The 23,073-nt window shown below is 47.8% G+C and overlaps 48 non-coding genes across 48 annotated transcripts; 9 read left to right on the forward strand and 39 right to left on the reverse strand.

Annotated features, from left to right (window-relative positions):
• The first annotated feature begins 47 nt into the window (after nucleotides 1-47).
• trnaa-agc (transfer RNA alanine (anticodon AGC)) lies at nucleotides 48-120 on the forward strand. Its single transcript has one exon. It is a non-coding gene; the product is annotated as a tRNA-Ala (tRNA).
• An 857-nt stretch (nucleotides 121-977) lies between these two features.
• trnaq-uug (transfer RNA glutamine (anticodon UUG)) lies at nucleotides 978-1,049 on the reverse strand. Its single transcript has one exon. It is a non-coding gene; the product is annotated as a tRNA-Gln (tRNA).
• A 135-nt stretch (nucleotides 1,050-1,184) lies between these two features.
• On the reverse strand, nucleotides 1,185-1,257 carry trnaf-gaa (transfer RNA phenylalanine (anticodon GAA)). Its single transcript has one exon. It is a non-coding gene; the product is annotated as a tRNA-Phe (tRNA).
• A 106-nt stretch (nucleotides 1,258-1,363) lies between these two features.
• On the reverse strand, nucleotides 1,364-1,437 carry trnai-aau (transfer RNA isoleucine (anticodon AAU)). Its single transcript has one exon. It is a non-coding gene; the product is annotated as a tRNA-Ile (tRNA).
• A 97-nt stretch (nucleotides 1,438-1,534) lies between these two features.
• Nucleotides 1,535-1,606, reverse strand: trnap-ugg (transfer RNA proline (anticodon UGG)). The gene has a single exon. It is a non-coding gene; the product is annotated as a tRNA-Pro (tRNA).
• Nucleotides 1,607-2,542: 936 nt separating this feature from the next.
• Nucleotides 2,543-2,615, forward strand: trnaa-agc (transfer RNA alanine (anticodon AGC)). The gene has a single exon. It is a non-coding gene; the product is annotated as a tRNA-Ala (tRNA).
• Nucleotides 2,616-3,472: 857 nt separating this feature from the next.
• trnaq-uug (transfer RNA glutamine (anticodon UUG)) lies at nucleotides 3,473-3,544 on the reverse strand. The gene has a single exon. It is a non-coding gene; the product is annotated as a tRNA-Gln (tRNA).
• Nucleotides 3,545-3,679: 135 nt separating this feature from the next.
• Nucleotides 3,680-3,752, reverse strand: trnaf-gaa (transfer RNA phenylalanine (anticodon GAA)). The gene has a single exon. It is a non-coding gene; the product is annotated as a tRNA-Phe (tRNA).
• A 106-nt stretch (nucleotides 3,753-3,858) lies between these two features.
• Nucleotides 3,859-3,932, reverse strand: trnai-aau (transfer RNA isoleucine (anticodon AAU)). Its single transcript has one exon. It is a non-coding gene; the product is annotated as a tRNA-Ile (tRNA).
• Nucleotides 3,933-4,029: 97 nt separating this feature from the next.
• Nucleotides 4,030-4,101, reverse strand: trnap-ugg (transfer RNA proline (anticodon UGG)). Its single transcript has one exon. It is a non-coding gene; the product is annotated as a tRNA-Pro (tRNA).
• A 294-nt stretch (nucleotides 4,102-4,395) lies between these two features.
• trnai-aau (transfer RNA isoleucine (anticodon AAU)) lies at nucleotides 4,396-4,474 on the reverse strand. The gene has a single exon. It is a non-coding gene; the product is annotated as a tRNA-Ile (tRNA).
• Nucleotides 4,475-4,566: 92 nt separating this feature from the next.
• trnap-ugg (transfer RNA proline (anticodon UGG)) lies at nucleotides 4,567-4,638 on the reverse strand. Its single transcript has one exon. It is a non-coding gene; the product is annotated as a tRNA-Pro (tRNA).
• Nucleotides 4,639-5,574: 936 nt separating this feature from the next.
• Nucleotides 5,575-5,647, forward strand: trnaa-agc (transfer RNA alanine (anticodon AGC)). Its single transcript has one exon. It is a non-coding gene; the product is annotated as a tRNA-Ala (tRNA).
• An 857-nt stretch (nucleotides 5,648-6,504) lies between these two features.
• trnaq-uug (transfer RNA glutamine (anticodon UUG)) lies at nucleotides 6,505-6,576 on the reverse strand. Its single transcript has one exon. It is a non-coding gene; the product is annotated as a tRNA-Gln (tRNA).
• A 135-nt stretch (nucleotides 6,577-6,711) lies between these two features.
• Nucleotides 6,712-6,784, reverse strand: trnaf-gaa (transfer RNA phenylalanine (anticodon GAA)). Its single transcript has one exon. It is a non-coding gene; the product is annotated as a tRNA-Phe (tRNA).
• Nucleotides 6,785-6,890: 106 nt separating this feature from the next.
• Nucleotides 6,891-6,964, reverse strand: trnai-aau (transfer RNA isoleucine (anticodon AAU)). Its single transcript has one exon. It is a non-coding gene; the product is annotated as a tRNA-Ile (tRNA).
• Nucleotides 6,965-7,061: 97 nt separating this feature from the next.
• Nucleotides 7,062-7,133, reverse strand: trnap-ugg (transfer RNA proline (anticodon UGG)). Its single transcript has one exon. It is a non-coding gene; the product is annotated as a tRNA-Pro (tRNA).
• A 936-nt stretch (nucleotides 7,134-8,069) lies between these two features.
• On the forward strand, nucleotides 8,070-8,142 carry trnaa-agc (transfer RNA alanine (anticodon AGC)). The gene has a single exon. It is a non-coding gene; the product is annotated as a tRNA-Ala (tRNA).
• An 857-nt stretch (nucleotides 8,143-8,999) lies between these two features.
• On the reverse strand, nucleotides 9,000-9,071 carry trnaq-uug (transfer RNA glutamine (anticodon UUG)). Its single transcript has one exon. It is a non-coding gene; the product is annotated as a tRNA-Gln (tRNA).
• Nucleotides 9,072-9,206: 135 nt separating this feature from the next.
• trnaf-gaa (transfer RNA phenylalanine (anticodon GAA)) lies at nucleotides 9,207-9,279 on the reverse strand. Its single transcript has one exon. It is a non-coding gene; the product is annotated as a tRNA-Phe (tRNA).
• A 106-nt stretch (nucleotides 9,280-9,385) lies between these two features.
• On the reverse strand, nucleotides 9,386-9,459 carry trnai-aau (transfer RNA isoleucine (anticodon AAU)). The gene has a single exon. It is a non-coding gene; the product is annotated as a tRNA-Ile (tRNA).
• A 97-nt stretch (nucleotides 9,460-9,556) lies between these two features.
• Nucleotides 9,557-9,628, reverse strand: trnap-ugg (transfer RNA proline (anticodon UGG)). The gene has a single exon. It is a non-coding gene; the product is annotated as a tRNA-Pro (tRNA).
• A 936-nt stretch (nucleotides 9,629-10,564) lies between these two features.
• On the forward strand, nucleotides 10,565-10,637 carry trnaa-agc (transfer RNA alanine (anticodon AGC)). The gene has a single exon. It is a non-coding gene; the product is annotated as a tRNA-Ala (tRNA).
• An 857-nt stretch (nucleotides 10,638-11,494) lies between these two features.
• On the reverse strand, nucleotides 11,495-11,566 carry trnaq-uug (transfer RNA glutamine (anticodon UUG)). Its single transcript has one exon. It is a non-coding gene; the product is annotated as a tRNA-Gln (tRNA).
• Nucleotides 11,567-11,701: 135 nt separating this feature from the next.
• Nucleotides 11,702-11,774, reverse strand: trnaf-gaa (transfer RNA phenylalanine (anticodon GAA)). The gene has a single exon. It is a non-coding gene; the product is annotated as a tRNA-Phe (tRNA).
• A 106-nt stretch (nucleotides 11,775-11,880) lies between these two features.
• trnai-aau (transfer RNA isoleucine (anticodon AAU)) lies at nucleotides 11,881-11,954 on the reverse strand. Its single transcript has one exon. It is a non-coding gene; the product is annotated as a tRNA-Ile (tRNA).
• Nucleotides 11,955-12,051: 97 nt separating this feature from the next.
• trnap-ugg (transfer RNA proline (anticodon UGG)) lies at nucleotides 12,052-12,123 on the reverse strand. The gene has a single exon. It is a non-coding gene; the product is annotated as a tRNA-Pro (tRNA).
• A 294-nt stretch (nucleotides 12,124-12,417) lies between these two features.
• trnai-aau (transfer RNA isoleucine (anticodon AAU)) lies at nucleotides 12,418-12,496 on the reverse strand. The gene has a single exon. It is a non-coding gene; the product is annotated as a tRNA-Ile (tRNA).
• A 92-nt stretch (nucleotides 12,497-12,588) lies between these two features.
• On the reverse strand, nucleotides 12,589-12,660 carry trnap-ugg (transfer RNA proline (anticodon UGG)). The gene has a single exon. It is a non-coding gene; the product is annotated as a tRNA-Pro (tRNA).
• Nucleotides 12,661-13,596: 936 nt separating this feature from the next.
• trnaa-agc (transfer RNA alanine (anticodon AGC)) lies at nucleotides 13,597-13,669 on the forward strand. Its single transcript has one exon. It is a non-coding gene; the product is annotated as a tRNA-Ala (tRNA).
• Nucleotides 13,670-14,526: 857 nt separating this feature from the next.
• trnaq-uug (transfer RNA glutamine (anticodon UUG)) lies at nucleotides 14,527-14,598 on the reverse strand. Its single transcript has one exon. It is a non-coding gene; the product is annotated as a tRNA-Gln (tRNA).
• Nucleotides 14,599-14,733: 135 nt separating this feature from the next.
• Nucleotides 14,734-14,806, reverse strand: trnaf-gaa (transfer RNA phenylalanine (anticodon GAA)). The gene has a single exon. It is a non-coding gene; the product is annotated as a tRNA-Phe (tRNA).
• A 106-nt stretch (nucleotides 14,807-14,912) lies between these two features.
• On the reverse strand, nucleotides 14,913-14,986 carry trnai-aau (transfer RNA isoleucine (anticodon AAU)). Its single transcript has one exon. It is a non-coding gene; the product is annotated as a tRNA-Ile (tRNA).
• A 97-nt stretch (nucleotides 14,987-15,083) lies between these two features.
• On the reverse strand, nucleotides 15,084-15,155 carry trnap-ugg (transfer RNA proline (anticodon UGG)). Its single transcript has one exon. It is a non-coding gene; the product is annotated as a tRNA-Pro (tRNA).
• Nucleotides 15,156-16,091: 936 nt separating this feature from the next.
• trnaa-agc (transfer RNA alanine (anticodon AGC)) lies at nucleotides 16,092-16,164 on the forward strand. Its single transcript has one exon. It is a non-coding gene; the product is annotated as a tRNA-Ala (tRNA).
• Nucleotides 16,165-17,021: 857 nt separating this feature from the next.
• trnaq-uug (transfer RNA glutamine (anticodon UUG)) lies at nucleotides 17,022-17,093 on the reverse strand. The gene has a single exon. It is a non-coding gene; the product is annotated as a tRNA-Gln (tRNA).
• Nucleotides 17,094-17,228: 135 nt separating this feature from the next.
• On the reverse strand, nucleotides 17,229-17,301 carry trnaf-gaa (transfer RNA phenylalanine (anticodon GAA)). Its single transcript has one exon. It is a non-coding gene; the product is annotated as a tRNA-Phe (tRNA).
• A 105-nt stretch (nucleotides 17,302-17,406) lies between these two features.
• trnai-aau (transfer RNA isoleucine (anticodon AAU)) lies at nucleotides 17,407-17,480 on the reverse strand. Its single transcript has one exon. It is a non-coding gene; the product is annotated as a tRNA-Ile (tRNA).
• A 97-nt stretch (nucleotides 17,481-17,577) lies between these two features.
• On the reverse strand, nucleotides 17,578-17,649 carry trnap-ugg (transfer RNA proline (anticodon UGG)). Its single transcript has one exon. It is a non-coding gene; the product is annotated as a tRNA-Pro (tRNA).
• Nucleotides 17,650-17,943: 294 nt separating this feature from the next.
• Nucleotides 17,944-18,022, reverse strand: trnai-aau (transfer RNA isoleucine (anticodon AAU)). Its single transcript has one exon. It is a non-coding gene; the product is annotated as a tRNA-Ile (tRNA).
• Nucleotides 18,023-18,114: 92 nt separating this feature from the next.
• On the reverse strand, nucleotides 18,115-18,186 carry trnap-ugg (transfer RNA proline (anticodon UGG)). Its single transcript has one exon. It is a non-coding gene; the product is annotated as a tRNA-Pro (tRNA).
• A 936-nt stretch (nucleotides 18,187-19,122) lies between these two features.
• Nucleotides 19,123-19,195, forward strand: trnaa-agc (transfer RNA alanine (anticodon AGC)). Its single transcript has one exon. It is a non-coding gene; the product is annotated as a tRNA-Ala (tRNA).
• Nucleotides 19,196-20,052: 857 nt separating this feature from the next.
• trnaq-uug (transfer RNA glutamine (anticodon UUG)) lies at nucleotides 20,053-20,124 on the reverse strand. Its single transcript has one exon. It is a non-coding gene; the product is annotated as a tRNA-Gln (tRNA).
• A 135-nt stretch (nucleotides 20,125-20,259) lies between these two features.
• On the reverse strand, nucleotides 20,260-20,332 carry trnaf-gaa (transfer RNA phenylalanine (anticodon GAA)). The gene has a single exon. It is a non-coding gene; the product is annotated as a tRNA-Phe (tRNA).
• Nucleotides 20,333-20,438: 106 nt separating this feature from the next.
• On the reverse strand, nucleotides 20,439-20,512 carry trnai-aau (transfer RNA isoleucine (anticodon AAU)). Its single transcript has one exon. It is a non-coding gene; the product is annotated as a tRNA-Ile (tRNA).
• A 97-nt stretch (nucleotides 20,513-20,609) lies between these two features.
• On the reverse strand, nucleotides 20,610-20,681 carry trnap-ugg (transfer RNA proline (anticodon UGG)). Its single transcript has one exon. It is a non-coding gene; the product is annotated as a tRNA-Pro (tRNA).
• A 936-nt stretch (nucleotides 20,682-21,617) lies between these two features.
• On the forward strand, nucleotides 21,618-21,690 carry trnaa-agc (transfer RNA alanine (anticodon AGC)). Its single transcript has one exon. It is a non-coding gene; the product is annotated as a tRNA-Ala (tRNA).
• An 857-nt stretch (nucleotides 21,691-22,547) lies between these two features.
• On the reverse strand, nucleotides 22,548-22,619 carry trnaq-uug (transfer RNA glutamine (anticodon UUG)). Its single transcript has one exon. It is a non-coding gene; the product is annotated as a tRNA-Gln (tRNA).
• Nucleotides 22,620-23,073: the final 454 nt, after the last annotated feature.

Below are 23,073 nucleotides of genomic sequence, written 5' to 3' on the forward strand. Positions count from 1 at the left end.
CATCAAGCCGGTCATTCGCAGCTATGCTCGTCATTCTTGAAAGGCCAGGGGAATTAGCTCAAATGGTAGAGCGCTCGCTTAGCATGCGAGAGGTAGCGGGATCGATGCCCGCATTCTCCAAGTTGGCTCCTGCCCTTTTACTCACACATCCCTAAATCAGTGGTTTTCAACCCTTTCCTGGAGGCATCCCTGCCCTGCACATTTTGCATTTCCCCTCATCTAACACACCAGTTTCAAATCATCAGCTCATTAATAGAGACTGCAAGACCTGATTTGGGTGTGTCTAATAAGGGAGACATACGAAATGTTCAGGACAGGGTTGCCTCCAGGAACGGTTTGAAAACCATTGCCCTAAAGAGACCGACTGAGCACTGACGCAATGCTGCGACACTCCCACGTTAGCTTTTTTTGGGGCTCACAGCTGCCAAAAAGTATTTCAGACATGGTCCTGTGCAAATTGGTTGCAAAACATTGCCATTTTACACACAGTTCCCTAAAGCAGTGGTTTTCAAACCTGTCCTGGAGGCACCCCTGCCCTACACATTTTGAATGTTTCCCTCATCTATCACACCTGTTTCAAATCATCAACTCTTTTATAGAGACCGCAAGACCTTATTTGGGTGTGTCTAATAAGGCAGACAATCAAACTGTGCAGGGCAGGGGTGCCTCCAGGACAGGTTTGAGAACCAGTGCCCTAAAGAGACCGACTGGGCATCGATGCAATGCTGCCACAGTCTCTACGTTAGTTAATTTTTTTGGACTCAAAGCTGCCAAAAAGTATTTCAGACATGGTCCTGCGCAAATTGGTTGCAAAAAGTGGTCCCACCGCGATTTGAACTCGGATCACTGGATTCAGAGTGCTAACCATTACACCATGAAACCTTACCTGGAGCAGCCGTTGCTCACAGGGCCACAAAGACTGTCACCAGTGACAACCTAGTGCTGTTTTTATCTATTCCTGCGGCAAGAAAGCACACAGGTTCCACCGAGATTCGAACTCAGATCGCTGGATTCAAAGCCCAGAGTGCTGACCATTACACCATGGAACCGAAACTGTTTGTTTGGTGGCCAACTGGGAAACAGATAGCTCCGTGGCAGTGGGGAAGCAGTTATACAGAGAAGTTGGAACCCAGTGATTTTTGGTCACTGGCCCGCCTCAAAAAACGGAAAAGAGTGGGAGATTTTGCCGAAACCCGGGATCGAACCAGGGACCTTTAGATCTTCAGTCTAACGCTCTCCCAACTGAGCTATTTCGGCCACAACAAGCTCCTGCTTAGCAAGCAGGGATTTCAGTGAGATCACCCTACTCTTTGTCAGAGGAGAAGAGCAGAGCAGAGATGAGCCCCCAGACAATAAAAACAGCTGGCCAGTACGGGGATCGAACCCGCGACCTTGGCGTTATTAGCACCACGCTCTAACCATCTGAGCTAACCGGCCTCCCTTAGCCATCTGTCTCTACCCGATTGAATAAAAAACTGCTTCAACGTTAGTGAACGCAATGAGACAACAAAGCTTCACGTTTTATCTCGACCAAGGGCTCGTCCGGGATTTGAACCCGGGACCTCTCGCACCCAAAGCGAGAATCATACCCCTAGACCAACGAGCCTTCCTGTGCTGTGCTGAGAAAAAAGAGCTAGTGCAGCATCAATACAAGAAGGAACATGAACTAACGTGGAAGCAATCAAAGACCTCGAGACAGTGTTAAAGGCTAACGAACGCAAGTTGGCCTCTTAACTGACCTAAAAATGTGGCTGTATCTAACATGTAGAGGGATGTTAGGGAGGACAGCTGAAACTGTCAGATGTCACTTAGAGCAGCGGTTCTCAATTCCAGTCCTCGAGCCCCCTGCTCTTCAGATTTTGTATGTTTCTCGTATAGCTTCAGACATTTGTTCCATTCAAACGTAAGTGCCCTGAGAAGTGGACATCACATGACATCCCTCCGTGATTCAAGTTCAGAGCGTATGTGTACGTTCAGTTCAAAGTGACTAACACAGAGGTGTACAGAGGTATACAGAGGTATATGATGTCACACTTGTCCATGTGTGAAGACGTTGCGCAGCGCAAATCCGTGAACCAATGTTCCAAAGTGAAGTAAACTTCGACGGATTTCCCCTGCTCAGGGAGTGGGGAGCAATGAACACTGTGTAGGGACCATGTCAATCACAAGGAGCTCACTTCTAATGAGCTGATTATCCAAATCAGGTGTGCTAACAAAGAGAGACATGCAAAATATGCAGACCTTTGGGGAGCGAGGACTGGAATGGAGAACCGCTTCCTTATTCTTTAAGTCAGTGTGAGAAAAAGAGGTGAGAAGTTGTCTGCGTGACCCGAGTGATGCAAGGTGGTCTGCATAATACAAGAATCCGCACATGCATACTGGCGTAACAAGACCGAGAAGGTCCTTTAACACAAAAGCTAAATCTCTTTGTTAATTCGACAACACAATCGCGGCCAGTGCAAAGGTGCAAGCCCAGAGGAGGGACGGCCTCTTTGCATCAAGCCGGTCATTCGCAGCTATGCTCGTCATTCTTGAAAGGCCAGGGGAATTAGCTCAAATGGTAGAGCGCTCGCTTAGCATGCGAGAGGTAGCGGGATCGATGCCCGCATTCTCCAAGTTGGCTCCTGCCCTTTTACTCACACATCCCTAAATCAGTGGTTTTCAACCCTTTCCTGGAGGCATCCCTGCCCTGCACATTTTGCATTTCCCCTCATCTAACACACCAGTTTCAAATCATCAGCTCATTAATAGAGACTGCAAGACCTGATTTGGGTGTGTCTAATAAGGGAGACATACGAAATGTTCAGTACAGGGTTGCCTCCAGGAAAGGTTTGAAAACCATTGCCCTAAAGAGACCGACTGAGCACTGACGCAATGCTGCGACACTCCCACGTTAGCTTTTTTTGGGGCTCACAGCTGCCAAAAAGTATTTCAGACATGGTCCTGTGCAAATTGGTTGCAAAACATTGCCATTTTACACACAGTTCCCTAAAGCAGTGGTTTTCAAACCTGTCCTGGAGGCACCCCTGCCCTACACATTTTGAATGTTTCCCTCATCTATCACACCTGTTTCAAATCATCAACTCTTTTATAGAGACCGCAAGACCTTATTTGGGTGTGTCTAATAAGGCAGACAATCAAACTGTGCAGGGCAGGGGTGCCTCCAGGACAGGTTTGAGAACCAGTGCCCTAAAGAGACCGACTGGGCATCGATGCAATGCTGCCACAGTCTCTACGTTAGTTAATTTTTTTGGACTCAAAGCTGCCAAAAAGTATTTCAGACATGGTCCTGCGCAAATTGGTTGCAAAAAGTGGTCCCACCGCGATTTAAACTCGGATCACTGGATTCAGAGTGCTAACCATTACACCATGAAACCTTACCTGGAGCAGCCGTTGCTCACAGGGCCACAAAGACTGTCACCAGTGACAACCTAGTGCTGTTTTTATCTTTTCCTGCGGCAAGAAAGCACACAGGTTCCACCGAGATTCGAACTCAGATCGCTGGATTCAAAGCCCAGAGTGCTGACCATTACACCATGGAACCGAAACTGCTTGTTTGGTGGCCAACTGGGAAACAGATAGCTCCGTGGCAGTGGGAAAGCAGTTATACAGAGAAGTTGGAACCCAGTGATTTTTGGTCACTGGCCCGCCTCAAAAAACGGAAAAGAGTGGGAGATTTTGCCGAAACCCGGGATCGAACCAGGGACCTTTAGATCTTCAGTCTAACGCTCTCCCAACTGAGCTATTTCGGCCACTACAAGCTCCTGCTTAGCAAGCAGGGATTTCAGTGAGATCACCCTACTCTTTGTCACAGGAGAAGAGCAGAGCAGAGATGAGCCCCCAGACAATAAAAACAGCTGGCCAGTACGGGGATCGAACCCGCGACCTTGGCGTTATTAGCACCACGCTCTAACCATCTGAGCTAACCGGCCTCCCTTAGCCATCTGTCTCTACCCGATTGAATAAAAAACTGCCTCAATGTTAGTGAAGGCAATGAGACAACAAAGCTTCACGTTTTATCCCGACCAAGGGCTCGTCCCGGATTTGAACCCGGGACCTCTCGCACCCAAAGCGAGAATCATACCCCTAGACCAACGAGCCTTCCTGTGCTGGGTCGAGAAAAAAGAGCTAGTGCAGCATCAATAAAAGAAGGAACATGAACTAACGTGGAAGCAATCAAAGACCTCGAGACAGTGTTAAAGGCTAACGAACGCAAGTTGGCCTCTTAACTGACCTAAAAATGTGGCTGTATCTAACATGTAGAGGGATGTTAGGGAGGACAGCTGAAACTGTCAGATGTCACTTAGAGCAGCGGTTCTCAATTCCAGTCCTCGAGCCCCCTGCTCTTCAGATTTTGTATGTTTCTCGTATAGCTTCAGACATTTGTCCCCTGCTCAGGGAGTACGGGGATCAAACCCGCGACCTTGGCGTTATTAGCACCACGCTCTAACCATCTGAGCTAACCGGCCTCCCTTAGCCAGCTTTTTCTACCCGATTGAATAAAAAACTGCCTCAATGTTAGTGAACGCAATGAGACAACAAAGCTTCACGTTTTATCCCGACCAAGGGCTCGTCCGGGATTTGAACCCGGGACCTCTCGCACCCAAAGCGAGAATCATTCCCCTAGACCAACGAGCCTTCCTGTGCTGTGCCGAGAAAAAAGAGCTAGTGCAGCATCAATAAAAGAAGGAACATGAACTAACGTGGAAGCAATCAAAGACCTCGAGACAGTGTTAAAGGCTAACGAACGCAAGTTGGCCTCTTAACTGACCTAAAATTGTGGCTGTATCTAACATGTAGAGGGATGTTAGGGAGGACATCTGAAACTGTCAGATGTCACTTAGACCAGCGGTTCTCAATTCCAGTCCTCGAGCCCCCTGCTCTTCAGATTTTGTATGTTTCTCGTATAGCTTCAGACATTTGTTCCATTCAAACGTAAGTGCCCTGAGAAGTGGACATCACATGATATCCCTCCGTGATTCAAGTTCAGAGCGTATGTGTACGTTCAGTTCAAAGTGACTAACACAGAGGTGTACAGAGGTATACAGAGGTATATGATGTCACACTTGTCCATGTGTGAAGACGTTGCGCAGCGCAAATCCGTGAACCAATGTTCCAAAGTGAAGTAAACTTCGACGGATTTCCCCTGCTCAGGGAGTGGGGAGCAATGAACACTGTGTAGGGACCATGTCAATCGCAAGGAGCTCACTTCTAATGAGCTGATTATCCAAATCAGGTGTGCTAACAAAGAGAGACATGCAAAATATGCAGACCTTTGGGGAGCGAGGACTGGAATGGAGAACCGCTTCCTTATTCTTTAAGTCAGTGTGAGAAAAAGAGGTGAGAAGTTGTCTGCGTGACCCGAGTGATGCAAGGTGGTCTGCATAATACAAGAATCCGCACATGCATACTGGCGTAACAAGACCGAGAAGGTCCTTTAACACAAAAGCTAAATCTCTTTGTTATATCGACAACACAATCGCGGCCAGTGCAAAGGTGCAAGCCCAGAGGAGGGACGGCCTCTTTGCATCAAGCCGGTCATTCGCAGCTATGCTCGTCATTCTTGAAAGGCCAGGGGAATTAGCTCAAATGGTAGAGCGCTCGCTTAGCATGCGAGAGGTAGCGGGATCGATGCCCGCATTCTCCAAGTTGGCTCCTGCCCTTTTACTCACACATCCCTAAATCAGTGGTTTTCAACCCTTTCCTGGAGGCATCCCTGCCCTGCACATTTTGCATTTCCCCTCATCTAACACACCAGTTTCAAATCATCAGCTCATTAATAGAGACTGCAAGACCTGATTTGGGTGTGTCTAATAAGGGAGACATACGAAATGTTCAGGACAGGGTTGCCTCCAGGAAAGGTTTGAAAACCATTGCCCTAAAGAGACCGACTGAGCACTGACGCAATGCTGCGACACTCCCACGTTAGCTTTTTTTGGGGCTCACAGCTGCCAAAAAGTATTTCAGACATGGTCCTGTGCAAATTGGTTGCAAAACATTGCCATTTTACACACAGTTCCCTAAAGCAGTGGTTTTCAAACCTGTCCTGGAGGCACCCCTGCCCTACACATTTTGAATGTTTCCCTCATCTATCACACCTGTTTCAAATCATCAACTCTTTTATAGAGACCGCAAGACCTTATTTGGGTGTGTCTAATAAGGCAGACAATCAAACTGTGCAGGGCAGGGGTGCCTCCAGGACAGGTTTGAGAACCAGTGCCCTAAAGAGACCGACTGGGCATCGATGCAATGCTGCCACAGTCTCTACGTTAGTTAATTTTTTTGGACTCAAAGCTGCCAAAAAGTATTTCAGACATGGTCCTGCGCAAATTGGTTGCAAAAAGTGGTCCCACCGCGATTTGAACTCGGATCACTGGATTCAGAGTGCTAACCATTACACCATGAAACCTTACCTGGAGCAGCCGTTGCTCACAGGGCCACAAAGACTGTCACCAGTGACAACCTAGTGCTGTTTTTATCTATTCCTGCGGCAAGAAAGCACACAGGTTCCACCGAGATTCGAACTCAGATCGCTGGATTCAAAGCCCAGAGTGCTGACCATTACACCATGGAACCGAAACTGTTTGTTTGGTGGCCAACTGGGAAACAGATAGCTCCGTGGCAGTGGGGAAGCAGTTATACAGAGAAGTTGGAACCCAGTGATTTTTGGTCACTGGCCCGCCTCAAAAAACGGAAAAGAGTGGGAGATTTTGCCGAAACCCGGGATCGAACCAGGGACCTTTAGATCTTCAGTCTAACGCTCTCCCAACTGAGCTATTTCGGCCACAACAAGCTCCTGCTTAGCAAGCAGGGATTTCAGTGAGATCACCCTACTCTTTGTCAGAGGAGAAGAGCAGAGCAGAGATGAGCCCCCAGACAATAAAAACAGCTGGCCAGTACGGGGATCGAACCCGCGACCTTGGCGTTATTAGCACCACGCTCTAACCATCTGAGCTAACCGGCCTCCCTTAGCCATCTGTCTCTACCCGATTGAATAAAAAACTGCTTCAACGTTAGTGAACGCAATGAGACAACAAAGCTTCACGTTTTATCCCGACCAAGGGCTCGTCCGGGATTTGAACCCGGGACCTCTCGCACCCAAAGCGAGAATCATACCCCTAGACCAACGAGCCTTCCTGTGCTGGGTCAAGAAAAAAGAGCTAGTGCAGCATCAATAAAAGAAGGAACATGAACTAACGTGGAAGCAATCAAAGACCTCGAGACAGTGTTAAAGGCTAACGAACGCAAGTTGGCCTCTTAACTGACCTAAAAATGTGGCTGTATCTAACATGTAGAGGGATGTTAGGGAGGACAGCTGAAACTGTCAGATGTCACTTAGACCAGCGGTTCTCAATTCCAGTCCTCGAGCCCCCTGCTCTTCAGATTTTGTATGTTTCTCGTATAGCTTCAGACATTTGTTCCATTCAAACGTAAGTGCCCTGAGAAGTGGACATCACATGACATCCCTCCGTGATTCAAGTTCAGAGCGTATGTGTACGTTCAGTTCAAAGTGACTAACACAGAGGTGTACAGAGGTATACAGAGGTATATGATGTCACACTTGTCCATGTGTGAAGACGTTGCGCAGCGCAAATCCGTGAACCAATGTTCCAAAGTGAAGTAAACTTCGACGGATTTCCCCTGCTCAGGGAGTGGGGAGCAATGAACACTGTGTAGGGACCATGTCAATCGCAAGGAGCTCACTTCTAATGAGCTGATTATCCAAATCAGGTGTGCTAACAAAGAGAGACATGCAAAATATGCAGACCTTTGGGGAGCGAGGACTGGAATGGAGAACCGCTTCCTTATTCTTTAAGTCAGTGTGAGAAAAAGAGGTGAGAAGTTGTCTGCGTGACCCGAGTGATGCAAGGTGGTCTGCATAATACAAGAATCCGCACATGCATACTGGCGTAACAAGACCGAGAAGGTCCTTTAACACAAAAGCTAAATCTCTTTGTTAATTCGACAACACAATCGCGGCCAGTGCAAAGGTGCAAGCCCAGAGGAGGGACGGCCTCTTTGCATCAAGCCGGTCATTCGCAGCTATGCTCGTCATTCTTGAAAGGCCAGGGGAATTAGCTCAAATGGTAGAGCGCTCGCTTAGCATGCGAGAGGTAGCGGGATCGATGCCCGCATTCTCCAAGTTGGCTCTTGCCTTTTTACTCACACATCCATAAATCAGTGGTTTTCAACCCTTTCCTGGAGGCATCCCTGCCCTGCACATTTTGCATTTCCCCTCATCTAACACACCAGTTTCAAATCATCAGCTCATTAATAGAGACTGCAAGACCTGATTTGGGTGTGTCTAATAAGGGAGACATACGAAATGTTCAGGACAGGGTTGCCTCCAGGAAAGGTTTGAAAACCATTGCCCTAAAGAGACCGACTGAGCACTGACGCAATGCTGCGACACTCCCACGTTAGCTTTTTTTGGGGCTCACAGCTGCCAAAAAGTATTTCAGACATGGTCCTGTGCAAATTGGTTGCAAAACATTGCCATTTTACACACAGTTCCCTAAAGCAGTGGTTTTCAAACCTGTCCTGGAGGCACCCCTGCCCTACACATTTTGAATGTTTCCCTCATCTATCACACCTGTTTCAAATCATCAACTCTTTTATAGAGACCGCAAGACCTTATTTGGGTGTGTCTAATAAGGCAGACAATCAAACTGTGCAGGGCAGGGGTGCCTCCAGGACAGGTTTGAGAACCAGTGCCCTAAAGAGACCGACTGGGCATCGATGCAATGCTGCCACAGTCTCTACGTTAGTTAATTTTTTTGGACTCAAAGCTGCCAAAAAGTATTTCAGACATGGTCCTGCGCAAATTGGTTGCAAAAAGTGGTCCCACCGCGATTTGAACTCGGATCACTGGATTCAGAGTGCTAACCATTACACCATGAAACCTTACCTGGAGCAGCCGTTGCTCACAGGGCCACAAAGACTGTCACCAGTGACAACCTAGTGCTGTTTTTATCTATTCCTGCGGCAAGAAAGCACACAGGTTCCACCGAGATTCGAACTCAGATCGCTGGATTCAAAGCCCAGAGTGCTGACCATTACACCATGGAACCGAAACTGTTTGTTTGGTGGCCAACTGGGAAACAGATAGCTCCGTGGCAGTGGGGAAGCAGTTATACAGAGAAGTTGGAACCCAGTGATTTTTGGTCACTGGCCCGCCTCAAAAAACGGAAAAGAGTGGGAGATTTTGCCGAAACCCGGGATCGAACCAGGGACCTTTAGATCTTCAGTCTAACGCTCTCCCAACTGAGCTATTTCGGCCACAACAAGCTCCTGCTTAGCAAGCAGGGATTTCAGTGAGATCACCCTACTCTTTGTCAGAGGAGAAGAGCAGAGCAGAGATGAGCCCCCAGACAATAAAAACAGCTGGCCAGTACGGGGATCGAACCCGCGACCTTGGCGTTATTAGCACCACGCTCTAACCATCTGAGCTAACCGGCCTCCCTTAGCCATCTGTCTCTACCCGATTGAATAAAAAACTGCTTCAACGTTAGTGAACGCAATGAGACAACAAAGCTTCACGTTTTATCCCGACCAAGGGCTCGTCCGGGATTTGAACCCGGGACCTCTCGCACCCAAAGCGAGAATCATACCCCTAGACCAACGAGCCTTCCTGTGCTGTGCTGAGAAAAAAGAGCTAGTGCAGCATCAATACAAGAAGGAACATGAACTAACGTGGAAGCAATCAAAGACCTCGAGACAGTGTTAAAGGCTAACGAACGCAAGTTGGCCTCTTAACTGACCTAAAAATGTGGCTGTATCTAACATGTAGAGGGATGTTAGGGAGGACAGCTGAAACTGTCAGATGTCACTTAGAGCAGCGGTTCTCAATTCCAGTCCTCGAGCCCCCTGCTCTTCAGATTTTGTATGTTTCTCGTATAGCTTCAGACATTTGTTCCATTCAAACGTAAGTGCCCTGAGAAGTGGACATCACATGACATCCCTCCGTGATTCAAGTTCAGAGCGTATGTGTACGTTCAGTTCAAAGTGACTAACACAGAGGTGTACAGAGGTATACAGAGGTATATGATGTCACACTTGTCCATGTGTGAAGACGTTGCGCAGCGCAAATCCGTGAACCAATGTTCCAAAGTGAAGTAAACTTCGACGGATTTCCCCTGCTCAGGGAGTGGGGAGCAATGAACACTGTGTAGGGACCATGTCAATCACAAGGAGCTCACTTCTAATGAGCTGATTATCCAAATCAGGTGTGCTAACAAAGAGAGACATGCAAAATATGCAGACCTTTGGGGAGCGAGGACTGGAATGGAGAACCGCTTCCTTATTCTTTAAGTCAGTGTGAGAAAAAGAGGTGAGAAGTTGTCTGCGTGACCCGAGTGATGCAAGGTGGTCTGCATAATACAAGAATCCGCACATGCATACTGGCGTAACAAGACCGAGAAGGTCCTTTAACACAAAAGCTAAATCTCTTTGTTAATTCGACAACACAATCGCGGCCAGTGCAAAGGTGCAAGCCCAGAGGAGGGACGGCCTCTTTGCATCAAGCCGGTCATTCGCAGCTATGCTCGTCATTCTTGAAAGGCCAGGGGAATTAGCTCAAATGGTAGAGCGCTCGCTTAGCATGCGAGAGGTAGCGGGATCGATGCCCGCATTCTCCAAGTTGGCTCCTGCCCTTTTACTCACACATCCCTAAATCAGTGGTTTTCAACCCTTTCCTGGAGGCATCCCTGCCCTGCACATTTTGCATTTCCCCTCATCTAACACACCAGTTTCAAATCATCAGCTCATTAATAGAGACTGCAAGACCTGATTTGGGTGTGTCTAATAAGGGAGACATACGAAATGTTCAGTACAGGGTTGCCTCCAGGAAAGGTTTGAAAACCATTGCCCTAAAGAGACCGACTGAGCACTGACGCAATGCTGCGACACTCCCACGTTAGCTTTTTTTGGGGCTCACAGCTGCCAAAAAGTATTTCAGACATGGTCCTGTGCAAATTGGTTGCAAAACATTGCCATTTTACACACAGTTCCCTAAAGCAGTGGTTTTCAAACCTGTCCTGGAGGCACCCCTGCCCTACACATTTTGAATGTTTCCCTCATCTATCACACCTGTTTCAAATCATCAACTCTTTTATAGAGACCGCAAGACCTTATTTGGGTGTGTCTAATAAGGCAGACAATCAAACTGTGCAGGGCAGGGGTGCCTCCAGGACAGGTTTGAGAACCAGTGCCCTAAAGAGACCGACTGGGCATCGATGCAATGCTGCCACAGTCTCTACGTTAGTTAATTTTTTTGGACTCAAAGCTGCCAAAAAGTATTTCAGACATGGTCCTGCGCAAATTGGTTGCAAAAAGTGGTCCCACCGCGATTTAAACTCGGATCACTGGATTCAGAGTGCTAACCATTACACCATGAAACCTTACCTGGAGCAGCCGTTGCTCACAGGGCCACAAAGACTGTCACCAGTGACAACCTAGTGCTGTTTTTATCTTTTCCTGCGGCAAGAAAGCACACAGGTTCCACCGAGATTCGAACTCAGATCGCTGGATTCAAAGCCCAGAGTGCTGACCATTACACCATGGAACCGAAACTGCTTGTTTGGTGGCCAACTGGGAAACAGATAGCTCCGTGGCAGTGGGAAAGCAGTTATACAGAGAAGTTGGAACCCAGTGATTTTTGGTCACTGGCCCGCCTCAAAAAACGGAAAAGAGTGGGAGATTTTGCCGAAACCCGGGATCGAACCAGGGACCTTTAGATCTTCAGTCTAACGCTCTCCCAACTGAGCTATTTCGGCCACTACAAGCTCCTGCTTAGCAAGCAGGGATTTCAGTGAGATCACCCTACTCTTTGTCACAGGAGAAGAGCAGAGCAGAGATGAGCCCCCAGACAATAAAAACAGCTGGCCAGTACGGGGATCGAACCCGCGACCTTGGCGTTATTAGCACCACGCTCTAACCATCTGAGCTAACCGGCCTCCCTTAGCCATCTGTCTCTACCCGATTGAATAAAAAACTGCCTCAATGTTAGTGAAGGCAATGAGACAACAAAGCTTCACGTTTTATCCCGACCAAGGGCTCGTCCCGGATTTGAACCCGGGACCTCTCGCACCCAAAGCGAGAATCATACCCCTAGACCAACGAGCCTTCCTGTGCTGGGTCGAGAAAAAAGAGCTAGTGCAGCATCAATAAAAGAAGGAACATGAACTAACGTGGAAGCAATCAAAGACCTCGAGACAGTGTTAAAGGCTAACGAACGCAAGTTGGCCTCTTAACTGACCTAAAAATGTGGCTGTATCTAACATGTAGAGGGATGTTAGGGAGGACAGCTGAAACTGTCAGATGTCACTTAGAGCAGCGGTTCTCAATTCCAGTCCTCGAGCCCCCTGCTCTTCAGATTTTGTATGTTTCTCGTATAGCTTCAGACATTTGTCCCCTGCTCAGGGAGTACGGGGATCAAACCCGCGACCTTGGCGTTATTAGCACCACGCTCTAACCATCTGAGCTAACCGGCCTCCCTTAGCCAGCTTTTTCTACCCGATTGAATAAAAAACTGCCTCAATGTTAGTGAACGCAATGAGACAACAAAGCTTCACGTTTTATCCCGACCAAGGGCTCGTCCGGGATTTGAACCCGGGACCTCTCGCACCCAAAGCGAGAATCATTCCCCTAGACCAACGAGCCTTCCTGTGCTGTGCCGAGAAAAAAGAGCTAGTGCAGCATCAATAAAAGAAGGAACATGAACTAACGTGGAAGCAATCAAAGACCTCGAGACAGTGTTAAAGGCTAACGAACGCAAGTTGGCCTCTTAACTGACCTAAAATTGTGGCTGTATCTAACATGTAGAGGGATGTTAGGGAGGACATCTGAAACTGTCAGATGTCACTTAGACCAGCGGTTCTCAATTCCAGTCCTCGAGCCCCCTGCTCTTCAGATTTTGTATGTTTCTCGTATAGCTTCAGACATTTGTTCCATTCAAACGTAAGTGCCCTGAGAAGTGGACATCACATGATATCCCTCCGTGATTCAAGTTCAGAGCGTATGTGTACGTTCAGTTCAAAGTGACTAACACAGAGGTGTACAGAGGTATACAGAGGTATATGATGTCACACTTGTCCATGTGTGAAGACGTTGCGCAGCGCAAATCCGTGAACCAATGTTCCAAAGTGAAGTAAACTTCGACGGATTTCCCCTGCTCAGGGAGTGGGGAGCAATGAACACTGTGTAGGGACCATGTCAATCGCAAGGAGCTCACTTCTAATGAGCTGATTATCCAAATCAGGTGTGCTAACAAAGAGAGACATGCAAAATATGCAGACCTTTGGGGAGCGAGGACTGGAATGGAGAACCGCTTCCTTATTCTTTAAGTCAGTGTGAGAAAAAGAGGTGAGAAGTTGTCTGCGTGACCCGAGTGATGCAAGGTGGTCTGCATAATACAAGAATCCGCACATGCATACTGGCGTAACAAGACCGAGAAGGTCCTTTAACACAAAAGCTAAATCTCTTTGTTATATCGACAACACAATCGCGGCCAGTGCAAAGGTGCAAGCCCAGAGGAGGGACGGCCTCTTTGCATCAAGCCGGTCATTCGCAGCTATGCTCGTCATTCTTGAAAGGCCAGGGGAATTAGCTCAAATGGTAGAGCGCTCGCTTAGCATGCGAGAGGTAGCGGGATCGATGCCCGCATTCTCCAAGTTGGCTCCTGCCCTTTTACTCACACATCCCTAAATCAGTGGTTTTCAACCCTTTCCTGGAGGCATCCCTGCCCTGCACATTTTGCATTTCCCCTCATCTAACACACCAGTTTCAAATCATCAGCTCATTAATAGAGACTGCAAGACCTGATTTGGGTGTGTCTAATAAGGGAGACATACGAAATGTTCAGGACAGGGTTGCCTCCAGGAAAGGTTTGAAAACCATTGCCCTAAAGAGACCGACTGAGCACTGACGCAATGCTGCGACACTCCCACGTTAGCTTTTTTTGGGGCTCACAGCTGCCAAAAAGTATTTCAGACATGGTCCTGTGCAAATTGGTTGCAAAACATTGCCATTTTACACACAGTTCCCTAAAGCAGTGGTTTTCAAACCTGTCCTGGAGGCACCCCTGCCCTACACATTTTGAATGTTTCCCTCATCTATCACACCTGTTTCAAATCATCAACTCTTTTATAGAGACCGCAAGACCTTATTTGGGTGTGTCTAATAAGGCAGACAATCAAACTGTGCAGGGCAGGGGTGCCTCCAGGACAGGTTTGAGAACCAGTGCCCTAAAGAGACCGACTGGGCATCGATGCAATGCTGCCACAGTCTCTACGTTAGTTAATTTTTTTGGACTCAAAGCTGCCAAAAATTATTTCAGACATGGTCCTGCGCAAATTGGTTGCAAAAAGTGGTCCCACCGCGATTTGAACTCGGATCACTGGATTCAGAGTGCTAACCATTACACCATGAAACCTTACCTGGAGCAGCCGTTGCTCACAGGGCCACAAAGACTGTCACCAGTGACAACCTAGTGCTGTTTTTATCTATTCCTGCGGCAAGAAAGCACACAGGTTCCACCGAGATTCGAACTCAGATCGCTGGATTCAAAGCCCAGAGTGCTGACCATTACACCATGGAACCGAAACTGTTTGTTTGGTGGCCAACTGGGAAACAGATAGCTCCGTGGCAGTGGGGAAGCAGTTATACAGAGAAGTTGGAACCCAGTGATTTTTGGTCACTGGCCCGCCTCAAAAAACGGAAAAGAGTGGGAGATTTTGCCGAAACCCGGGATCGAACCAGGGACCTTTAGATCTTCAGTCTAACGCTCTCCCAACTGAGCTATTTCGGCCACAACAAGCTCCTGCTTAGCAAGCAGGGATTTCAGTGAGATCACCCTACTCTTTGTCAGAGGAGAAGAGCAGAGCAGAGATGAGCCCCCAGACAATAAAAACAGCTGGCCAGTACGGGGATCGAACCCGCGACCTTGGCGTTATTAGCACCACGCTCTAACCATCTGAGCTAACCGGCCTCCCTTAGCCATCTGTCTCTACCCGATTGAATAAAAAACTGCTTCAACGTTAGTGAACGCAATGAGACAACAAAGCTTCACGTTTTATCCCGACCAAGGGCTCGTCCGGGATTTGAACCCGGGACCTCTCGCACCCAAAGCGAGAATCATACCCCTAGACCAACGAGCCTTCCTGTGCTGGGTCAAGAAAAAAGAGCTAGTGCAGCATCAATAAAAGAAGGAACATGAACTAACGTGGAAGCAATCAAAGACCTCGAGACAGTGTTAAAGGCTAACGAACGCAAGTTGGCCTCTTAACTGACCTAAAAATGTGGCTGTATCTAACATGTAGAGGGATGTTAGGGAGGACAGCTGAAACTGTCAGATGTCACTTAGACCAGCGGTTCTCAATTCCAGTCCTCGAGCCCCCTGCTCTTCAGATTTTGTATGTTTCTCGTATAGCTTCAGACATTTGTTCCATTCAAACGTAAGTGCCCTGAGAAGTGGACATCACATGACATCCCTCCGTGATTCAAGTTCAGAGCGTATGTGTACGTTCAGTTCAAAGTGACTAACACAGAGGTGTACAGAGGTATACAGAGGTATATGATGTCACACTTGTCCATGTGTGAAGACGTTGCGCAGCGCAAATCCGTGAACCAATGTTCCAAAGTGAAGTAAACTTCGACGGATTTCCCCTGCTCAGGGAGTGGGGAGCAATGAACACTGTGTAGGGACCATGTCAATCGCAAGGAGCTCACTTCTAATGAGCTGATTATCCAAATCAGGTGTGCTAACAAAGAGAGACATGCAAAATATGCAGACCTTTGGGGAGCGAGGACTGGAATGGAGAACCGCTTCCTTATTCTTTAAGTCAGTGTGAGAAAAAGAGGTGAGAAGTTGTCTGCGTGACCCGAGTGATGCAAGGTGGTCTGCATAATACAAGAATCCGCACATGCATACTGGCGTAACAAGACCGAGAAGGTCCTTTAACACAAAAGCTAAATCTCTTTGTTAATTCGACAACACAATCGCGGCCAGTGCAAAGGTGCAAGCCCAGAGGAGGGACGGCCTCTTTGCATCAAGCCGGTCATTCGCAGCTATGCTCGTCATTCTTGAAAGGCCAGGGGAATTAGCTCAAATGGTAGAGCGCTCGCTTAGCATGCGAGAGGTAGCGGGATCGATGCCCGCATTCTCCAAGTTGGCTCTTGCCTTTTTACTCACACATCCATAAATCAGTGGTTTTCAACCCTTTCCTGGAGGCATCCCTGCCCTGCACATTTTGCATTTCCCCTCATCTAACACACCAGTTTCAAATCATCAGCTCATTAATAGAGACTGCAAGACCTGATTTGGGTGTGTCTAATAAGGGAGACATACGAAATGTTCAGGACAGGGTTGCCTCCAGGAAAGGTTTGAAAACCATTGCCCTAAAGAGACCGACTGAGCACTGACGCAATGCTGCGACACTCCCACGTTAGCTTTTTTTGGGGCTCACAGCTGCCAAAAAGTATTTCAGACATGGTCCTGTGCAAATTGGTTGCAAAACATTGCCATTTTACACACAGTTCCCTAAAGCAGTGGTTTTCAAACCTGTCCTGGAGGCACCCCTGCCCTACACATTTTGAATGTTTCCCTCATCTATCACACCTGTTTCAAATCATCAACTCTTTTATAGAGACCGCAAGACCTTATTTGGGTGTGTCTAATAAGGCAGACAATCAAACTGTGCAGGGCAGGGGTGCCTCCAGGACAGGTTTGAGAACCAGTGCCCTAAAGAGACCGACTGGGCATCGATGCAATGCTGCCACAGTCTCTACGTTAGTTAATTTTTTTGGACTCAAAGCTGCCAAAAAGTATTTCAGACATGGTCCTGCGCAAATTGGTTGCAAAAAGTGGTCCCACCGCGATTTGAACTCGGATCACTGGATTCAGAGTGCTAACCATTACACCATGAAACCTTACCTGGAGCAGCCGTTGCTCACAGGGCCACAAAGACTGTCACCAGTGACAACCTAGTGCTGTTTTTATCTATTCCTGCGGCAAGAAAGCACACAGGTTCCACCGAGATTCGAACTCAGATCGCTGGATTCAAAGCCCAGAGTGCTGACCATTACACCATGGAACCGAAACTGTTTGTTTGGTGGCCAACTGGGAAACAGATAGCTCCGTGGCAGTGGGGAAGCAGTTATACAGAGAAGTTGGAACCCAGTGATTTTTGGTCACTGGCCCGCCTCAAAAAACGGAAAAGAGTGGGAGATTTTGCCGAAACCCGGGATCGAACCAGGGACCTTTAGATCTTCAGTCTAACGCTCTCCCAACTGAGCTATTTCGCCACAACAAGCTCCTGCTTAGCAAGCAGGGATTTCAGTGAGATCACCCTACTCTTCGTCACAGGAGAAGAGCAGAGCAGAGATGAGCCCCCAGACAATAAAAACAGCTGGCCAGTACGGGGATCGAACCCGCGACCTTGGCGTTATTAGCACCACGCTCTAACCAACTGAGCTAACCGGCCTCCCTTAGCCATCTGTCTCTACCCGATTGAATAAAAAACTGCCTCAATGTTAGTGAAGGCAATGAGACAACAAAGCTTCACGTTTTATCCCGACCAAGGGCTCGTCCCGGATTTGAACCCGGGACCTCTCGCACCCAAAGCGAGAATCATACCCCTAGACCAACGAGCCTTCCTGTGCTGGGTCGAGAAAAAAGAGCTAGTGCAGCATCAATAAAAGAAGGAACATGAACTAACGTGGAAGCAATCAAAGACCTCGAGACAGTGTTAAAGGCTAACGAACGCAAGTTGGCCTCTTAACTGACCTAAAAATGTGGCTGTATCTAACATGTAGAGGGATGTTAGGGAGGACAGCTGAAACTGTCAGATGTCACTTAGAGCAGCGGTTCTCAATTCCAGTCCTCGAGCCCCCTGCTCTTCAGATTTTGTATGTTTCTCGTATAGCTTCAGACATTTGTCCCCTGCTCAGGGAGTACGGGGATCAAACCCGCGACCTTGGCGTTATTAGCACCACGCTCTAACCATCTGAGCTAACCGGCCTCCCTTAGCCAGCTTTTTCTACCCGATTGAATAAAAAACTGCCTCAATGTTAGTGAACGCAATGAGACAACAAAGCTTCACGTTTTATCCCGACCAAGGGCTCGTCCGGGATTTGAACCCGGGACCTCTCGCACCCAAAGCGAGAATCATTCCCCTAGACCAACGAGCCTTCCTGTGCTGTGCCGAGAAAAAAGAGCTAGTGCAGCATCAATAAAAGAAGGAACATGAACTAACGTGGAAGCAATCAAAGACCTCGAGACAGTGTTAAAGGCTAACGAACGCAAGTTGGCCTCTTAACTGACCTAAAATTGTGGCTGTATCTAACATGTAGAGGGATGTTAGGGAGGACATCTGAAACTGTCAGATGTCACTTAGACCAGCGGTTCTCAATTCCAGTCCTCGAGCCCCCTGCTCTTCAGATTTTGTATGTTTCTCGTATAGCTTCAGACATTTGTTCCATTCAAACGTAAGTGCCCTGAGAAGTGGACATCACATGATATCCCTCCGTGATTCAAGTTCAGAGCGTATGTGTACGTTCAGTTCAAAGTGACTAACACAGAGGTGTACAGAGGTATACAGAGGTATATGATGTCACACTTGTCCATGTGTGAAGACGTTGCGCAGCGCAAATCCGTGAACCAATGTTCCAAAGTGAAGTAAACTTCGACGGATTTCCCCTGCTCAGGGAGTGGGGAGCAATGAACACTGTGTAGGGACCATGTCAATCGCAAGGAGCTCACTTCTAATGAGCTGATTATCCAAATCAGGTGTGCTAACAAAGAGAGACATGCAAAATATGCAGACCTTTGGGGAGCGAGGACTGGAATGGAGAACCGCTTCCTTATTCTTTAAGTCAGTGTGAGAAAAAGAGGTGAGAAGTTGTCTGCGTGACCCGAGTGATGCAAGGTGGTCTGCATAATACAAGAATCCGCACATGCATACTGGCGTAACAAGACCGAGAAGGTCCTTTAACACAAAAGCTAAATCTCTTTGTTATATCGACAACACAATCGCGGCCAGTGCAAAGGTGCAAGCCCAGAGGAGGGACGGCCTCTTTGCATCAAGCCGGTCATTCGCAGCTATGCTCGTCATTCTTGAAAGGCCAGGGGAATTAGCTCAAATGGTAGAGCGCTCGCTTAGCATGCGAGAGGTAGCGGGATCGATGCCCGCATTCTCCAAGTTGGCTCCTGCCCTTTTACTCACACATCCCTAAATCAGTGGTTTTCAACCCTTTCCTGGAGGCATCCCTGCCCTGCACATTTTGCATTTCCCCTCATCTAACACACCAGTTTCAAATCATCAGCTCATTAATAGAGACTGCAAGACCTGATTTGGGTGTGTCTAATAAGGGAGACATACGAAATGTTCAGGACAGGGTTGCCTCCAGGAAAGGTTTGAAAACCATTGCCCTAAAGAGACCGACTGAGCACTGACGCAATGCTGCGACACTCCCACGTTAGCTTTTTTTGGGGCTCACAGCTGCCAAAAAGTATTTCAGACATGGTCCTGTGCAAATTGGTTGCAAAACATTGCCATTTTACACACAGTTCCCTAAAGCAGTGGTTTTCAAACCTGTCCTGGAGGCACCCCTGCCCTACACATTTTGAATGTTTCCCTCATCTATCACACCTGTTTCAAATCATCAACTCTTTTATAGAGACCGCAAGACCTTATTTGGGTGTGTCTAATAAGGCAGACAATCAAACTGTGCAGGGCAGGGGTGCCTCCAGGACAGGTTTGAGAACCAGTGCCCTAAAGAGACCGACTGGGCATCGATGCAATGCTGCCACAGTCTCTACGTTAGTTAATTTTTTTGGACTCAAAGCTGCCAAAAAGTATTTCAGACATGGTCCTGCGCAAATTGGTTGCAAAAAGTGGTCCCACCACGATTTAAACTCGGATCACTGGATTCAGAGTGCTAACCATTACACCATGAAACCTTACCTGGAGCAGCCGTTGCTCACAGGGCCACAAAGACTGTCACCAGTGACAACCTAGTGCTGTTTTTATCTTTTCCTGCGGCAAGAAAGCACACAGGTTCCACCGAGATTCGAACTCAGATCGCTGGATTCAAAGCCCAGAGTGCTGACCATTACACCATGGAACCGAAACTGCTTGTTTGGTGGCCAACTGGGAAACAGATAGCTCCGTGGCAGTGGGGAAGCAGTTATACAGAGAAGTTGGAACCCAGTGATTTTTGGTCACTGGCCCGCCTCAAAAAACGGAAAAGAGTGGGAGATTTTGCCGAAACCCGGGATCGAACCAGGGACCTTTAGATCTTCAGTCTAACGCTCTCCCAACTGAGCTATTTCGGCCACAACAAGCTCCTGCTTAGCAAGCAGGGATTTCAGTGAGATCACCCTACTCTTTGTCACAGGAGAAGAGCAGAGCAGAGATGAGCCCCCAGACAATAAAAACAGCTGGCCAGTACGGGGATCGAACCCGCGACCTTGGCGTTATTAGCACCACGCTCTAACCATCTGAGCTAACCGGCCTCCCTTAGCCATCTGACTCTACCCGATTGAATAAAAAACTGCCTCAATGTTAGTGAACGCAATGAGACAACAAAGCTTCACGTTTTATCCCGACCAAGGGCTTGTCCGGGATTTGAACCCGGGACCTCTCGCACCCAAAGCGAGAATCATACCCCTAGACCAACGAGCCTTCCTGTGCTGGGCCGAGAAAAAAGAGCTAGTGCAGCATCAATAAAAGAAGGAACATGAACTAACGTGGAAGCAATCAAAGACCTCGAGACAGTGTTAAAGGCTAACGAACGCAAGTTGGCCTCTTAACTGACCTAAAAATGTGGCTGTATCTAACATGTAGAGGGATGTTAGGGAGGACAGCTGAAACTGTCAGATGTCACTTAGACCAGTTGTTCTCAATTCCAGTCCTCGAGCCCCCTGCTCTTCAGATTTTGTATGTTTCTCGTATAGCTTCAGACATTTGTTCCATTCAAACGTAAGTGCCCTGAGAAGTGGACATCACATGACATCCCTCCGTGATTCAAGTTCAGAGCGTATGTGTACGTTCAGTTCAAAGTGACTAACACAGAGGTGTACAGAGGTATACAGAGGTATATGATGTCACACTTGTCCATGTGTGAAGACGTTGCGCAGCGCAAATCCGTGAACCAATGTTCCAAAGTGAAGTAAACTTCGACGGATTTCCCCTGCTCAGGGAGTGGGGAGCAATGAACACTGTGTAGGGACCATGTCAATCGCAAGGAGCTCACTTCTAATGAGCTGATTATCCAAATCAGGTGTGCTAACAAAGAGAGACATGCAAAATATGCAGACCTTTGGGGAGCGAGGACTGGAATGGAGAACCGCTTCCTTATTCTTTAAGTCAGTGTGAGAAAAAGAGGTGAGAAGTTGTCTGCGTGACCCGAGTGATGCAAGGTGGTCTGCATAATACAAGAATCCGCACATGCATACTGGCGTAACAAGACCGAGAAGGTCCTTTAACACAAAAGCTAAATCTCTTTGTTAATTCGACAACACAATCGCGGCCAGTGCAAAGGTGCAAGCCCAGAGGAGGGACGGCCTCTTTGCATCAAGCCGGTCATTCGCAGCTATGCTCGTCATTCTTGAAAGGCCAGGGGAATTAGCTCAAATGGTAGAGCGCTCGCTTAGCATGCGAGAGGTAGCGGGATCGATGCCCGCATTCTCCAAGTTGGCTCCTGCCCTTTTACTCACACATCCCTAAATCAGTGGTTTTCAACCCTTTCCTGGAGGCATCCCTGCCCTGCACATTTTGCATTTCCCCTCATCTAACACACCAGTTTCAAATCATCAGCTCATTAATAGAGACTGCAAGACCTGATTTGGGTGTGTCTAATAAGGGAGACATACGAAATGTTCAGGACAGGGTTGCCTCCAGGAAAGGTTTGAAAACCATTGCCCTAAAGAGACCGACTGAGCACTGACGCAATGCTGCGACACTCCCACGTTAGCTTTTTTTGGGGCTCACAGCTGCCAAAAAGTATTTCAGACATGGTCCTGTGCAAATTGGTTGCAAAACATTGCCATTTTACACACAGTTCCCTAAAGCAGTGGTTTTCAAACCTGTCCTGGAGGCACCCCTGCCCTACACATTTTGAATGTTTCCCTCATCTATCACACCTGTTTCAAATCATCAACTCTTTTATAGAGACCGCAAGACCTTATTTGGGTGTGTCTAATAAGGCAGACAATCAAACTGTGCAGGGCAGGGGTGCCTCCAGGACAGGTTTGAGAACCAGTGCCCTAAAGAGACCGACTGGGCATCGATGCAATGCTGCCACAGTCTCTACGTTAGTTAATTTTTTTGGACTCAAAGCTGCCAAAAAGTATTTCAGACATGGTCCTGCGCAAATTGGTTGCAAAAAGTGGTCCCACCACGATTTAAACTCGGATCACTGGATTCAGAGTGCTAACCATTACACCATGAAACCTTACCTGGAGCAGCCGTTGCTCACAGGGCCACAAAGACTGTCACCAGTGACAACCTAGTGCTGTTTTTATCTTTTCCTGCGGCAAGAAAGCACACAGGTTCCACCGAGATTCGAACTCAGATCGCTGGATTCAAAGCCCAGAGTGCTGACCATTACACCATGGAACCGAAACTGCTTGTTTGGTGGCCAACTGGGAAACAGATAGCTCCGTGGCAGTGGGGAAGCAGTTATACAGAGAAGTTGGAACCCAGTGATTTTTGGTCACTGGCCCGCCTCAAAAAACGGAAAAGAGTGGGAGATTTTGCCGAAACCCGGGATCGAACCAGGGACCTTTAGATCTTCAGTCTAACGCTCTCCCAACTCCGCCAAAGCTGGGGAACAATTGTCTGTATAAGAAGGGGGGGAAGAGGGGAGAGGGAGGAAGAGAAGCGCGAGAAATTCAGGAAATCGTAGGTTCGAATCCACGCTGTCACATAAAGTTATGCGTGTATTTGTTAAAAATCGTAAATCGATTGTTTCGTGTCCAAGTTTGATTTTAAAAGTAATGTATTTGAATTTAATTATTGTTTCGTTTCTAAGATTGATTTTGACAGTAATGTTTTTGATTTAATAATTCTTTCG

The sequence above is a fragment of the Carassius gibelio genome, chromosome B10 (assembly GCF_023724105.1).
Source record: "Carassius gibelio isolate Cgi1373 ecotype wild population from Czech Republic chromosome B10, carGib1.2-hapl.c, whole genome shotgun sequence".
Taxonomy (NCBI): Eukaryota; Metazoa; Chordata; class Actinopteri; order Cypriniformes; family Cyprinidae; genus Carassius; species Carassius gibelio.